This window comes from Pinus tabuliformis, chromosome 1_2 (genome assembly GCF_031772625.1).
Source record: "Pinus tabuliformis cultivar Carrire ecotype Pingquan chromosome 1_2, CPIR1, whole genome shotgun sequence".
NCBI classification, from domain to species: Eukaryota; Viridiplantae; Streptophyta; class Pinopsida; order Pinales; family Pinaceae; genus Pinus; species Pinus tabuliformis.
In genome coordinates, this window is record NC_142298.1 from 119800189 (window position 1) to 119814968 (window position 14780).

The following is a 14780-nucleotide window of genomic DNA, read 5'->3' on the forward strand; positions in this document are numbered from 1 at the left end:
CTAAGCAGATAGATCTACCCTGAGAGGGCAGTTACTGCCACACAAAATTCTTTGCCTTTTGTCTTGCTTACTTTGACCCATCGAGAGGAGTTTGACTAAGTCGTAACAAGTAGTAGAATATTATGCCCCAGCGGCGGAATATCCTTATCAGAGTCTGAGAACGAAAATAAATGAGAACGTTTCTGAGAGATTTGAGGGGCGGAGGGGTTTGTCGGATCGACCAAGGGGGCATCCAGCAAAATCTCAACATTCTTCCCATCTGCTACAATTTCCTCCTCATCCGAACTAGAGGAATCTGAATCGTCCATAGGAGGGGGAGGCACACATGGATTCTAGCTTTTGGATTTGGGTTTGCGATTCACATTCTTCTTTTTGTCGAGGAACTGGGTACAGGAACTCTGGAGGTGCCCCGTTTGATGACAATGGCGGCAACGGAAGGCTGTATTCTCGTAATCCAAGGTTTGAGTCCAGCGGAAATCTCCATACTTGAGATAATCTGGTCCGGAAATCCTTTGCTAATATCTATTTTTCCACAAATTCTGCCATAGGTGTAGAGTCCATTTTCCTTTCGTGATGAACCTACCTTCAGGTAGTGTCCTAAGGTATCTGCAATGGCTAAGAAGACAGAGATATGCCATAGATGCGCCGGAAGATTTGGGAGCCTGACCCAAATGGGAATCTTGGTGATGACAACTGTAGAAGTGTCAAAGTCTGAAAACCAGGGGGTGAGAAACAACCCAACCGAGCCCAGAACCAAGGGCCTCCCGTTAAGGCCTTCTGGTAATCTTCATTTAAGTCAAAAGCTACAATGAAGAATCCTTTTGAACATAAGTAGATCTCGCTTTTTTTAGTCCAATTGGTATGGATCCATTGGTATAGATATAATATGCGAGGCCAGAGCCCATTAAATCTACATATGAGTGCAGATTCTGCAAAAAGCTGATAGCGACCGTCAATCCCAGGATGAGAGAGATTGATGGAAGGAATTTCCTCTGATTTGTCTACCAAAAATGGCTTTGGAGCCCCAGATGGTTGGGTTGGTTTCGTAGAGGGCTGCGGTTGGGTAGCGTCTTTACGGACTGCATCTTTATAAGAGAAAGAAGGAGCAGAGGAGGTCTGCCTAAAGCAACCACCTCTTAAACGAAAGGTAGCCACAATAGAGGCATCCTTATGAATGTTGTAAGAGGAGATAGGAAGGGGATTCATGAGCTGCTTACCCTTATATAGTAGTCTGAGGTAAGAGGAGGGGATCCCCAGCTGACGTTGAAGTTTTTGCAAAAGATCCTGTAAGAGATCTGTTGCGCGTACCCATTGCATTGTCATTTTGCCTGAGAGATTAACTTGGATCTGAAATGCATGTGTGTCTTCAGGCAGATCTGGTTGGTTCAAGAGAGGAAGCTGCTTCCAACCAACAGCAGACAAATCCAAGTCCAGATTCGCTAGTCTTTGAGCATTGACCAGAGCTGGATGAGAGGCACAGATGCAGTCGATGTGTAATGCCTTCTGAGGGATTTGAATTCTGTTCCATAGTTCCAGGATACTACTGTCCCTCCGTATCCTCATGCAGTAACTTCTGTCGTCCGGTGCTTTTAAGAGGAGCTGTATGAGACCCGCCTCTCTAGGATTTGTGCCCGTCTGAGGTTGCCGCCTGACGGTTACATGCCCACAGATCTGGGTTTTTTTAAGGCTTCTTGTTCTTCTGGGCTTCTGATCTGGTGGTTCAATGGCAGATCTGAGCAGATGACTGCCATCCATGGTCATCCTGGTAAGATCTACCTTGGGGGCACCCATCCCAAGTCCCTCCAGGGTTCCATATTTGAGGGTAACCTCTCCCCACTCGACATACTACCACTCGGCCGGCTGAGGCACTTGAAAAAGTTGTAGAACAAGTGGCCGATGTGTGCAGATATTTGATCCTCGGGGGAGGAAATCCCGACCAACCAGAGCTTCTGGGACGCTGGACTTCCTGCTACTTTGACTTCCGACCACAGCGACCTGCGGGATATCGATCGTGGAACTCCTGCCCAATTGACCGAATATGTCCTGCAGCTTGTTTATCACAGGGATTAACGACTGACCGAAACCAGGGCTTGCATTGCTGTCCTCAGCCATAATGCGTCGCGAGTTTCAATCTCACCAAACTTCCCTCTGCCTTGCCTGAGCGTCAATATCAACTTCCAAGAATTCTAAAATATGCAAGGGTTTTAATAGAATTAAAAATAATATTACTATAATATTATAACCAAATATTATTATTATTATTTTTATTATTATTTTATATTATTAGATTATCGAAATAATATAATGATAATCTAATATTATTATGAGCTATTCTTATTATTAATTAATATATATGAGGAGTTTATGTACTTATTATAATATTAATATAATATTTATACAGCAATATATATAAATGATGACATTGTTAATATTTATATACTTATTAATATTAATATTATTAGGCTATTTAAATAATATAAAAATAATCTAATATTATTATGATCTTTTCTTATTATTAATTAATATATATTTGTTAATATGTATATACTTATTAATAATCCTATATAGTTATTTATGTAGTTATTAATAATCTTGAATAGTGTGACAGAAGGACACGCACACATTCTACCACCCTTCAGCATTTAAGGAGGGGAATTAAGAAGGTTGACAGAGAAGTCCTGTCGACCATCAAGGCGATTCTTGAGAAGCGCATCATGGCGCTTCATAACAGCCTTCTCCCAGACATTCTTACGCCATTTCTCGCTGCAACTGTTTCGTTCTCGCCGGAGGTGACGGAGGTTCTGAACTTTGATTGTGAATGTGAGTGTGATGCTGCGGAGGAGTGGGGCAATTGGCAAGCTCACAAGCAAGCCAATTGCGCCTCTGAGAATTTGGTAACGCCTCTCTGTATGCGCCTTTCATTAGCTCCTGCTCTGGCTTCGTTAGAAGGTGAGGGCACTCGGAGCTTCAGCTCGTATCCGCGTCCATTGTTAAGTCCTGTTCTGGCTTCGTTAGAAAGTGTGGAGGCTCAGAGTCTCAGCCCTCAATCAAACATTAAGAAAGAGGGTCAAGGCTCTGCTGCCACTTCTCTCGGCAATTGGGAAACTCAAACCTGGTCTGGCAGCATTTCTAGGCCGACTCCGCTGTTTCACTGTGGAATTAAGCGCTCTGCTCATAAGACCAGCATGCAGCGTACTAGGGGAAGAGGCAGCGGCGGCAGGGGTGGGTATAGTGGCAGAGCCCCCTCGACTTCCTCCTCAATTGAGGAATCCTCTGAATGCAGAAGGCCGAGGGGAAGGCCCCCGGGCAGAGGCAGAATGGGGGAACAGCCTGCGCGCATGGATTGTGGGCACACGGAACACCCAATGGTGCGTTACCGCCTCCCCTGCACCTTAGCTAATTCCACTTTCTTTGTGACTGTCTCTGTTGAGCATTGTAGCAATCCATGGGAAGATGAGGATGACATCCCTCGGGCCAACCCTCCGCGTGTTCCTGGGATTGTTCCCATGGTGGATATGGAATTCCCTGCTGTTGAGATGATGCGGCCCTTACATGACCCGGGAGCGAGCCTGAGAGAGCCTGTTGGTGACTCAGGCGCTGGCCCAAGCGACCGTGGAGCGCGCAACATTGGCAAAGCTATCCTTCAGCCTCCACGCTGCAAGGCAGAAGATGAGCCGCAGACCACTGACGAAGATTGACATGCCCAGCTCGCACTCCAGGTTCTACAGCAAGAATTTTTCTCAGTCAGCTTCCTATGCGGTTATATATGAGTCTGTCACTCTGTCTCTATGTAATGGTGTCGGTTTTATGTTATCTCTGTTCTGTGTCGATGTTCTGCAAGTGTATATGTCCATGTGTCAGCTGCATGAATGTGGCTCTAAGTTTTTATCCATGTGTCCTCTGTCCATGTGTCCTATGCAATTCTGGCAAGAATTCTCAAGTGTCTACTGTCTGTCCACGGACAAATTTTACAGGGCCGCGGCCCCGTTGTAATTTTCACAATGTAACTCTGCTCTTGCTGTAATATAATAGTTTAGTATTACTTAGAAAAAAAAAATAATCTTGAATAGTGATAATAATTAACCCTATGTATACAAATCCTAACATAAATATTAAAAATACTAAAGCCTAGGAATAAAAATAATAATAATAATAACAATAATTAATAATACTAATATTATAATGAGTTTATATTATTATAATAATCATAAATATATAAGAATATAAGAATATAGTTGCTATTATTTGTATAGTTATTAATTACGGAGTTGTCTTTAGTGCGACCTTTTGGAGATTCCGGTGACGAAATCCGGCAGAAAAAATTGAGGTTAAATCTTGATTTGTATTATTTAAAATGGTTTTTTAATTGCATATTTGGATTCAGCACCCAGAAAAACCCCTGGGACGCTTTGATTGTGTAGAAATTAGCTATCAAACTTGCGATTTCAATAAATTGCTGCCGGATTTTGACCGGAAAAACCCACCGGAAAAGCTTCCAAAAATTATCTTTAAAGATAACTCCATTGATCAACATAAATAAAAAATAATTGGTCTTTATTGTTCTTATTATAATAATAATGATTATATTATTATTATAATAATTATAATTTATATTATTTTAATAATATAATAATAATATAATATTATTATTATATTATAATCAAATATTATTAATAACTATATAGATATTAACAACCAGATTATTTCTATATATTATTATATAATATTATAATAATATTGATTCTATTATTATAATAATAATAATATGAGTTTATGTTATTATAATAATATTAATACAATAATGATAAATATACAAGAATATAAGAATATAGTTGCTATTATTTGTATAGTTATTAATTATCATAAATAATAAATAATTGGTTTTTATTGTGCTTATTTTAATAATAATTATATTTGTATATAACTATAATAATATAATAATAATATAATATTATAATAAATTATTATTATTATTATTATTATTATTATTGTTTTATAATTTTATATTATTAGGTTATTTAAATAATATAAAAATAATCTAATATTATTATGAGCTATTCTTCTTATTAATTAATATATATTAGGAGTTTATATAATTATTATAATTGAAAGAATAACTTCGGCGTAAATCACATGTAGACAGACATTTGTCGACACGTTTCGAACCAACTAGTGTGGTTCATCGTAAGGATAGCTTGTCCTGACGATGAACCACACTAGTTGGTTCGAAACACGTTGACAAATGTCTGTCTACATGTGATTTACGTCAAAGTTATTCTTTCAACTATTATGGATCGTAAAAGCCTCAATTCAATTATTATAATATTAATACAATATTTATACGGTAATATATATAAATAATCTCATTGTTAATATTTATATAGTTATTAATAATCCTATATAGTTATTAATAATTATAAATACCCATAATAATTATTAATGTGGTTGATATAAACCTATCGGAGTATATCAACCACATTCGAAAATATGGTTGATATATGTGCTTGATATAGGCTTATCTGCGTATATCAACGATATTTACCTTAGTAAATATGGATGTGCTAATTTACTGCCTCCTGAAGCATTCCACCATGGCACAACCCTCGAATGAGAACAGAGTAGCTATAGGAATTGGGCAAACACCCTGAGGACTTCATTCTCATGAAGACCTTGAGGGAGTCCTTGGGCTTGCCAGCCCTGGCATAGGCTTCCATGATGACAGTCTGTGCAACGACATCTGGCATCCAGGACTTGGCCTTCATTTGCCCAAAGAGCTTCATGGCCTCATGGGTTAGCCCGTCCTTGGAGAGGGCATCGAACATCTTGACGACCTGCCGAACGAGGCCTTCCTCTCTGATCTTGTGGAAGACCTCCTACAGGTCTGTGGGGTAGTCGGGCCCCTAAATCAAAGCGTTCTTGTTGAAGGCGTTGAACAAGTGTAACATCCCTAAAATAAGTTTGCGTAAAATCAAACATTTATGAATAGTAACTTTAAAAGTTACGCATCAGTTACAAACTGATTCTTGATATTCATGAAACTAAATTGCAGATGAATCAAGAAAGGAGGGAATCAAAGGGCGCTCAAAGGTTTTATGTGGAGAGACCTAAAATCATGAAGCGGAAAGGGAATGAAACCATTAATCATATTCTATAACGTCTTAGTGTGGATAGTATCGATGTGCTTAAAGGGGGATGGGGCAGCCCTGCTGGAAAAAAATCATCATCTGCAGAGCCATTGCTTACAAATCAAGGGGGTCTGCCCTCATAATCATGACCAAACCTCTGTTTCCCTTCATGACCACCATTTTCGTCTGACATTATTAAGGGCCGGTGTGGATGTCTGATGATTATACGATTTTTACAATGCCTTCGTTCGAGTCCCGAGAGTCGCAAACTGGACTGCCATCGAATTTCACTTTGCCTTTTGTTTGATGGTGGTCTAGGAAGGGCTGCCCATGTCATAACTGGGAGTGGATGATGACACTACCTGACTTGTGATAGGTGTCGCATTCCTCTCATTCGAAGCCCTGGCAAGAAACAAGGAAAGTCTCCCATGCAATGGCAAAGGGTATGGAAGAAAATGGTTAGATTTTATTAACATCTTTTATTATTCTTCAACTAAGAAGTGAGCAATTTTTATGAGAATGCTTTAAAGATATTTGACAAATTCCAGAGAAACATAAGTACACATGTTATGTAGATTCTATTTCTTGAAAAGAAAATAGGCAAACAAAATCTAAGTAAATGTGTAGATTTTATTATAAAGATTACATGTGAATCTGGTGTGATTTGTCATTTTCTTGGAATGTAATATAAGTGAAGATGCTTTGGAATTTGTCCTTACACAAAACTCATACTATTTTTCTTGGTAAAGGGAGTAGGGTTTTACTAGAATAACCTAAAGTGGGTTTTTACTTAAATAACCTTAGTATGGGTAATTTAATATATTACTACATGTAGATTAAGGTTATATATTCCTCTTATAAAGAAAATAAATTATCGCATGTAGATAAATATTGATTATCATATATATATTTTCTTGGTAGAGAAAATATGTTGCTACATGTAGTTAAAGGTTGTTATTACTATATGTAGAAAAGATGGTTATTATATATATTTGCAACATAAAGAGATAAGTAACATTTATTATCTTTATATAACATGCATATGTTTTTATGTAAGAAAAGATAGGATGAAACCTCTTTTCTTGAGAAGGGATTTTGTAGTCATTTCTGGAAGTGAATATAGATTAAAGAGGGTAAATTGTGAAATATTCTCATGGGTAGAGAGTTCTCTTGAAAAACAATACTTAGTTATGAGAAAATATAATAACCTATGCATAGTTACAATGCACAAAGATAAGTCATAGGAACATTCTTTGGAAATGATATATCTTTTTATGCATGAAAGATAAGTTAATGGTGTAATCCCTTTGCAAGAGTTTGCAAAAGTTACATTTTTTGGCGAGTAAAAAGGTAATGGATTTGGTTCTTGCATATTGGGTAGTTTGATTCACTTTCATTGTTTAATGCATAAACACTTACCGTTATTATTATATTAGTTCTTATGCACAAAAGAAAGGTTGATCATGATACCTTTTTGAAATGATAGAGAAACCATGCTGGGTTCTTGAAAAATAACTATGTGAAAAGAACACATATGCAAAAGCATAGAAATAATAGTTTATTACATGTATGAAGATATAACTATTGTGTTGTATATTGTAAAGAGGAACATGGACTTGTAGAACTATTGGGTTAGATCTTTTGAAGAGAAATATGCATTAGTGTGAATAAGAATTGTGGAAAGTAAAACAAGTATTTACTTGAATAAATGAACCAGTTATTTATTATGACATGCTTGATAATTGTTTGTGCACAACGTTGTTAGAAGAAGCATGTTGTGATATATATTTACAACTCATGCACATGAGTAGATGTTGAAAGATCACTTTTAGAGACTGATTAATGATTGATTAATATTGTAACTAATCTTGTTTCCAAAGCTTGTTCATGACAACAAAGATAGGAAACGATGACGGTTTGTGCGAAAGAAAAATGGTGTTTAACATTGTGGTAGGTTAAGAACTAATGGGCCATGCTCAGGAGTATGAGTTGCAGGACCGTACATTGGTAGAACAATCATTCCACAAGGATGTAGAGATTGGTGATATGTAGGTAAAGGGTTTCATGGAAAATGTAATAGCTTTAGCTAGTTATATGACATTTTAATGATATTTCATTGTAATATTTTATAGCAATGGATAAGGGATCGAATCCCTTATAAGCCATTCAGTGAGGGGTGGAAACCCTCATGAGTGTTTAATAATAAGATCAAACATTTAGTGGTTTTCACCCTACGGGGTTTCCAAGGTATATTGGTGTTCAATGATGTGATTGCTTATTGTGTCAGTTTGATGATGTTGAATCCTTGATGATCTTGATTCCTTATTTAATGCAACAATCATAATGTCAAGTATGTGATTAATTAATATGGTTAAGGAAATCATGAAATGGATGCAAGGTTCATTAGTCAATTTATGTTATTGTACTACAACTGTGGTTGACAATGGTTATGCAACTTACTGTCCTTTATTGAAATTTATTTTATGTACTAATGAACAATATATCTAATGGTTAAAGAGGAATGTGGAGTTGTGATTTGGATAATTACTTGTGGGTAATTTTCGTAAAAAAATTCTAACTCCCTCCTTTTACATGTGAGGTTATCGGGGTATGTTACAAGTGGCATCAGAGCTAAAGGTTGCAACACTGGTGCCTTTGGGAATTGGTAAGCGGAAAAGAAATTGAGGTATGCCACCAGTGGGCATTAACTTAGGTATGATTTTAACAAGCTACATATTGATTTATGTGGTACACTACTTTTAACATGATATGTGTGAATCATGTTTATAACTGCTTTGAGTAGTAAGTAATAAAGTGTGCTACAAAACTATGTTCATGACAAGATTCTTGATGACGAAAAAAGGCAATAATTTTTTTTTCACACTTATGAACAATATTGAACACTCATTACACTTATGAACAATATTGAGCACTCATTAAGGAAAGTGACAATCAACTACCAACTTTTGCTTTGCAAATATGGCAATAATAATGATACTTTTAATGAACATGATTGAAGTTACAATCAACTAATTTTAGCGAGACAATGCATGAATGTAATATACGAGGAATGTCCTTGAATATGACAATATAGTGTTTTAAAAGGACATTGTAAGAACCCCTTTAGATATCGAAAATAAACAATGAGCCGAGTAATGAGACTTGATTGTAATAAGTAATTTTTAATTAAGTCTTGTCATGGATGCATGAAGATGGTTGGTAGTTGTGATTGGTTAGTGTTTTATGACTAACTAATAGAACTTATATGCATTAATTGAACTGGATTTAAGATTATTACAATTCGTAAACAAGTGATTATGGTAGTTACTTCATGTATCGGTTTGTTGATGACAATACACTATGGGAAATTGGAAATGCTTAGATTGTTAACTCAACTATTATTGAAATTTACACATTGATGAATATTTGGATATACTTTTATGCATGACAATATTTTATGCACGAAACTAAAATGATTTGGAAAGTGAAAACTTGTTAAATGATGCATATTTGTAACTAACGTTGCTGATAGGATTAAGTAGTGGTAGCTTAATGGCAACAAGGAAACTCGTCGCATAAAATGTTGCAATGTGAATTGCAACCGTAAATGAGAAAGAATAATGTTATATGATATGCATGATTGTGTTATTTGGAAAATCAGAAAGCATAAAACATGTATGTTAGTTATGTTTCCTATTAATCTAGATTTTGTGGACCCATGTTGAGGGTTAATTGTAAATGCATGGTGTACATGCATGTTTATTTTGTTAATGATAATGTTAATATGGTTCATTATGTAAATTACTTTGGGAAAGAGTGATAAAAGAGAAATTTAACATTCGAGATAGTTGCAGATAGTTGTGAAAGGCTAGAATGCCTTGGGTTGATGAAAGTTACCTGCTCGGAGGGGTTGATGGTACTTGTCTGCCCGGATTTCCTCTCCTTAGAGATAAATGATCTTAGTAAGGGGAAAGAGTTTCCAAAGATGGCGAAGAGGGTAAAAATACTGAGGAAACTTTATTGATTTGAGGTCTGTTGGAGGAGGCCCAAAATTCCTCATAAACAGGATGCTGTCAGAGGAATAGGTAGGACGCTACCAAGAGGAATCCTATATTGGACCCTATGTGGTCATTGGAATTCTTGAGCTGGTTGGCCAGTGGAATTCCATGTTAGACCTAGTAAGGTCTCTATCAAATAAACTGTCTGGATGTGAAAATGACTCCACTTGGTTGTGGAAACGAATTCCCATGGGTTGGGAGGAGAATTCTTTAGCCTATTGTGGTTGTCATAGCTAAAGAAATTAACTAATTAGCTATACGTTATGTTAAAAATGAATTTTATATATAGTTGTGTAAAAAAATGTTATGCACATTTAACATGAAAGGATTTTAGTGCTTAGTAAGGAGTTATTGGAATTTTAGTTCCTTTATTGTATCATTAATCTTGTAAATGTCTTAGTAGAGGCTAAGCAATTTTCAATTGATACAGTGATTGACTGTTTTGATGATTAGAGAGCTAGGTGCTCTTTTGGTACTTTTAGAAGTACTCTGTGGATGTCTTTAGTGAGAATTAATTCAGTGTGCATGTGGAGCAGTGATTTATCATTTTGATGATTAGTGTTAGTGCTCTTTAAGTACTTATAAAAGTACTGTGATTTAAAAATCATCTAACATTGCACAATTGATTGGTAGTTAAAAGTATTTCATTTGACTCAAAATATTGTGACTAATGTGATTGTATTTTTTAGTCATACATTATGGGTTGCTTACAATGGAGGGTTGATGGGTTGCTCAATCACTATTAAAATGCTTACGTGAAAGTGATCATGATTTTCAAGAGTAATTGGTAAGTAATGGTAAGATGATATAGAGATTTGTATTTGTATATTATGAGTTTGAATAAGAGCCAAGTGATGGAAATTATAACTTCATATTTTTGCAGTTATAAATGCTTATGACTATTGATTTTTCTTATGTTATAACATTACTATTTTGTTTATTGTCATTTCTTGGAATGAAATGTTTGATTTTAAATAGGAAGGATCACTTTTTGTGCGGTTTATATGGTTATATGATGAGAAAAATCTAAGGTCCCAGCGAGAGATGAACACAGGGGATGGTGTTCCTGCTAAGCGAGGGAGTATGTAACATCCATAAAATAACTCTACGTAAAATCAAACATTTATGAATAGTAACTTTAAAAGTTACACATCAGTTACAAACTGATTCTTGATATTCATGAAACTAAATTGAGGATGAATAAGAAAGGAGGAAATTGGAGAGCGCTTGGAGGTTTTATGTGGAAAGACCTAAAATCATGAAGCAAAAGGGGAATGAAACCGTTAATTTGATTCTATAACGTCTTAGCTCGGCCACTCTAGCTATGCTTAAAGGGGGAGGGGGCGACGCTGCTGGAAAAAACTCGTCATCTGCAGAACCATTGCGTGAAAATCAAGGGGATCTGATCTCGTAATCATGACCAGAGCTATGTTTCCCTTCGCAACCGCCATTTGCATCTAACATTATTAAGGGCCGGACTAGATGTCTGATGATTATACGATTTTTACAATGCCTTTGTTCGAGTCCCAGGAGTCTCAAACTGGGCTGCCACCAAATTTGACTTTGCCTTTTGTTCGATGGTGGTCTAGGAAGGGCTACCCGGGTCACAACTTGAAATGGATGATGACACTACCTCGCTTGTGATAGGTGCCGCATTCCTCTCACTAAAAGTCCTAGCAAGAAACAAGGAAAGTCTCCCACACAATGGCGAAGGGTATGGAAGAAAATGGTTAGATTTTATTACCATCTTTTGTTATTCTTCAATAAAAATTTGAGCAATTTTCATGAGAATATCTTAAATATTTTTGACAATTCCAGAGAAACGTAAGTATACATTTTATTAAATTCTATTTCTTGAAAAGAAAATAGGCAAACAAAATCTAAGTAAATGTGTAGATTTTATTATAAAGATTACATGTGAATCTGGTGTGATTTGTCATTTTCTTGGAATGTAATATAAGTGAAGATGCTTTGGAATTTGTCCTTACACAAAACTCATACTATTTTTCTTGGTAAAGGGAGTAGGGTTTTACTAGAACAACCTAAAGTGGGTTTTTACTTAAATAACCTTAGTATGGGTAATTTAATATATTACTAAATGTAGATTAAGGTTATATATTCCTCTTGTAAAGAAAATAAATTATCGCATGTAGATAAATATTGATTATCATATATATATTTTCTTGGTAGAGAAAATATATTACTACATGTAGTTAAAGGTTTTTATTACTATATGTAGAAAATATGGTTATTATATATAATTGAACCATAAAAAGATAAGTAACATTTATTGTCTTTATATAACATGCATATGTTTTTATGTAAGAAATGATAGGATGAAACCTCTTTTCTTGAGAAGGGATTTTGTAGTCATTTCCTGGAAGTGAATATAGATTAAAGAGGGTAAATTGTGAAATATTCTCATGGGTAGAGAGTTCTCTTGAAAAAAAATACTTAGTTATGGGAAAATATAATAACCTATGCATAGTTAAAATGCACAGAGATAAGTCATAGGAACCTTCTTTGGAGAGGATATATATCTTTTTATTCATGAAATATAAGCTAATGGTGTAATCCTTTTGCAAGAGTTTGCAAAAGTTACATGTTTTGGTGAGTAAAATGGTAAAGGATTTGGTTCATGCATATTGGGTAGTTTGATTCATTTGCATGGTTTAATACATAAACGGTTACCGTTATTATTATCTTAGTTCTTATGCGCAAAAGAAAGGTTGATTATGACACCTTGTTGAAACAAATGCATGAGGAACTTGTTATGATACTTTCATGGAAATAAATGCATAATAGCTTTGTACATAAATGATAGAGAAATCATGATGGGTTCTTGAAAAATAACTATGTGAAAAGAAAACATATGCAAAAGCATAGAAGCAATAGTTTATTACATGTATGAAGATATAACTATTGTGTTGTATATTGTAAAGAGGAACAAGGATTTGTAGAACTATTGGGTTAGATATTTTGAAGAGAACTATGAATTATTGTTAATAAGAATTGTGGAAAGTAAAACAAGTATTTACTTGAATAAATGAATGAGTTATTTATGATGACATGCTTGATAATTGTTTGTGCACAACGTTGTTAGAAGAAGCATGTTGTGATATATATTTACAACTCATGCACATGAATAGATGTTGAAATATCACTTTTATAGGCTGATTAATGGTTGATTAATATTGTAACTAATCTTCTTGCCAAAGCTTGTTAACGACAACAAAGACAGGAAATGATGATGGTTTGTGCCAAATAAAAATGGTGTTTAACATTGTGGTAGGTTAAGAACTAATGGGCCATGCTCATGATTACAAGTTGCGGGATCGTAGATTGATAGAACAATCATGCCACAAGGATGTAGAGATTGGTGATATGTAAGTAAAGGGTTTCACGGAAAATGTAATAGCTTTAGCTAGTTATATTACATTTTAATGATATTTCATTGTAATATTTTATAGCAATGGATAAGGGATGGAATCCCTTATAAGCCATTGAGTGAGGGGTGGAAACCCTCACGAGCGTTTAATAATAAAATTAAACATTTGTTGGTTTTCACCCTATGGGGTTTGCAGGGTATATTGGTGTTTAATGATGTGATTTCTTATTGTGCCAGTTTGATGATTTTGAATCCGTGATGATGTTGATTCCTTCTTTAATGTGATAATCATAATGTCAAGTATGTGATTAATTAATATGGTTAAGGAAATAATGAAATGGATGCAAGGTTCATAAGAAAATTTATGTTGTTGTACTACAACAATGGTTGAGAATGGTTATACAACTTACTGTCCTCTATTGAAATTTACTTTATGTACTAATGAAAAATATATCTAATGATTAAAGAGGAATGTGGAGTTGTGATTTGGATAATTACCTGTGGGTAATTTGTGTAAGAAAATTCTAACTCCCTTCTTTTACATGTGAGTTTACTAGGGTATGTTACAACAAGGGTTTGCATTTTTTGGGGGCCATGGGGCCCTTGGGTTTCTCGGCCTACTTCTTCTCCTCTTCGTCGTCTTCGTCATCCTCCGAGGCGTTGTCTGAATTTGTTTGGATGATGAGATTTCGGTGTTGGGGTGCCCTTTTGAGGGGCAATTTTGTGGAGTATATCATTCTGTATGGAGAGGTATAAGGTCTCAAGGATTGCAAGGATTTGGTATTTTAAATGAAGTTATGGATATCAGAAGATCTGACTATGAATGGAGGAGGAGAAATTGAGAATTTTGATAGAATCAAAGAATTTAAATGAGGATAGTATGAGAATAGAGGCTCATTTATTCTGCTGGTTGTTGATAAATGATAGACGAAAGGGCATTGGAAAAACACCTTGCTCATTGTTATGGCCAACTGCAACAGAGAGAACCGAAGAGTGAAGATTGTAGGTGTCACTGAAAGTGTTTGTTGCAATTCACTAATATTAATTATACCTAAACAAATTGAAAAAATGAATTTATTTTATTGCACGTTGACATTAATGTGGGGTGGAAAATATTTGTGTTTGTTAAGTATCAAGTTTAAATTAAGAGAAAGTGAATTTTTTTATTATTTTAAGCGAATTAAATAATATAATTTCATGTTCGTTAGA

At 35.3% G+C, this 14780-nt stretch overlaps 1 pseudogene; it reads right to left on the bottom strand.

Moving 5' to 3' along the window:
* The window catches only part of LOC149204800 (pentatricopeptide repeat-containing protein At2g27800, mitochondrial-like), an 80878-nt pseudogene extending 66348 nt beyond the window's left edge, over window positions 1-14530 (bottom strand).
* Window positions 14531-14780: the final 250 nt, after the last annotated feature.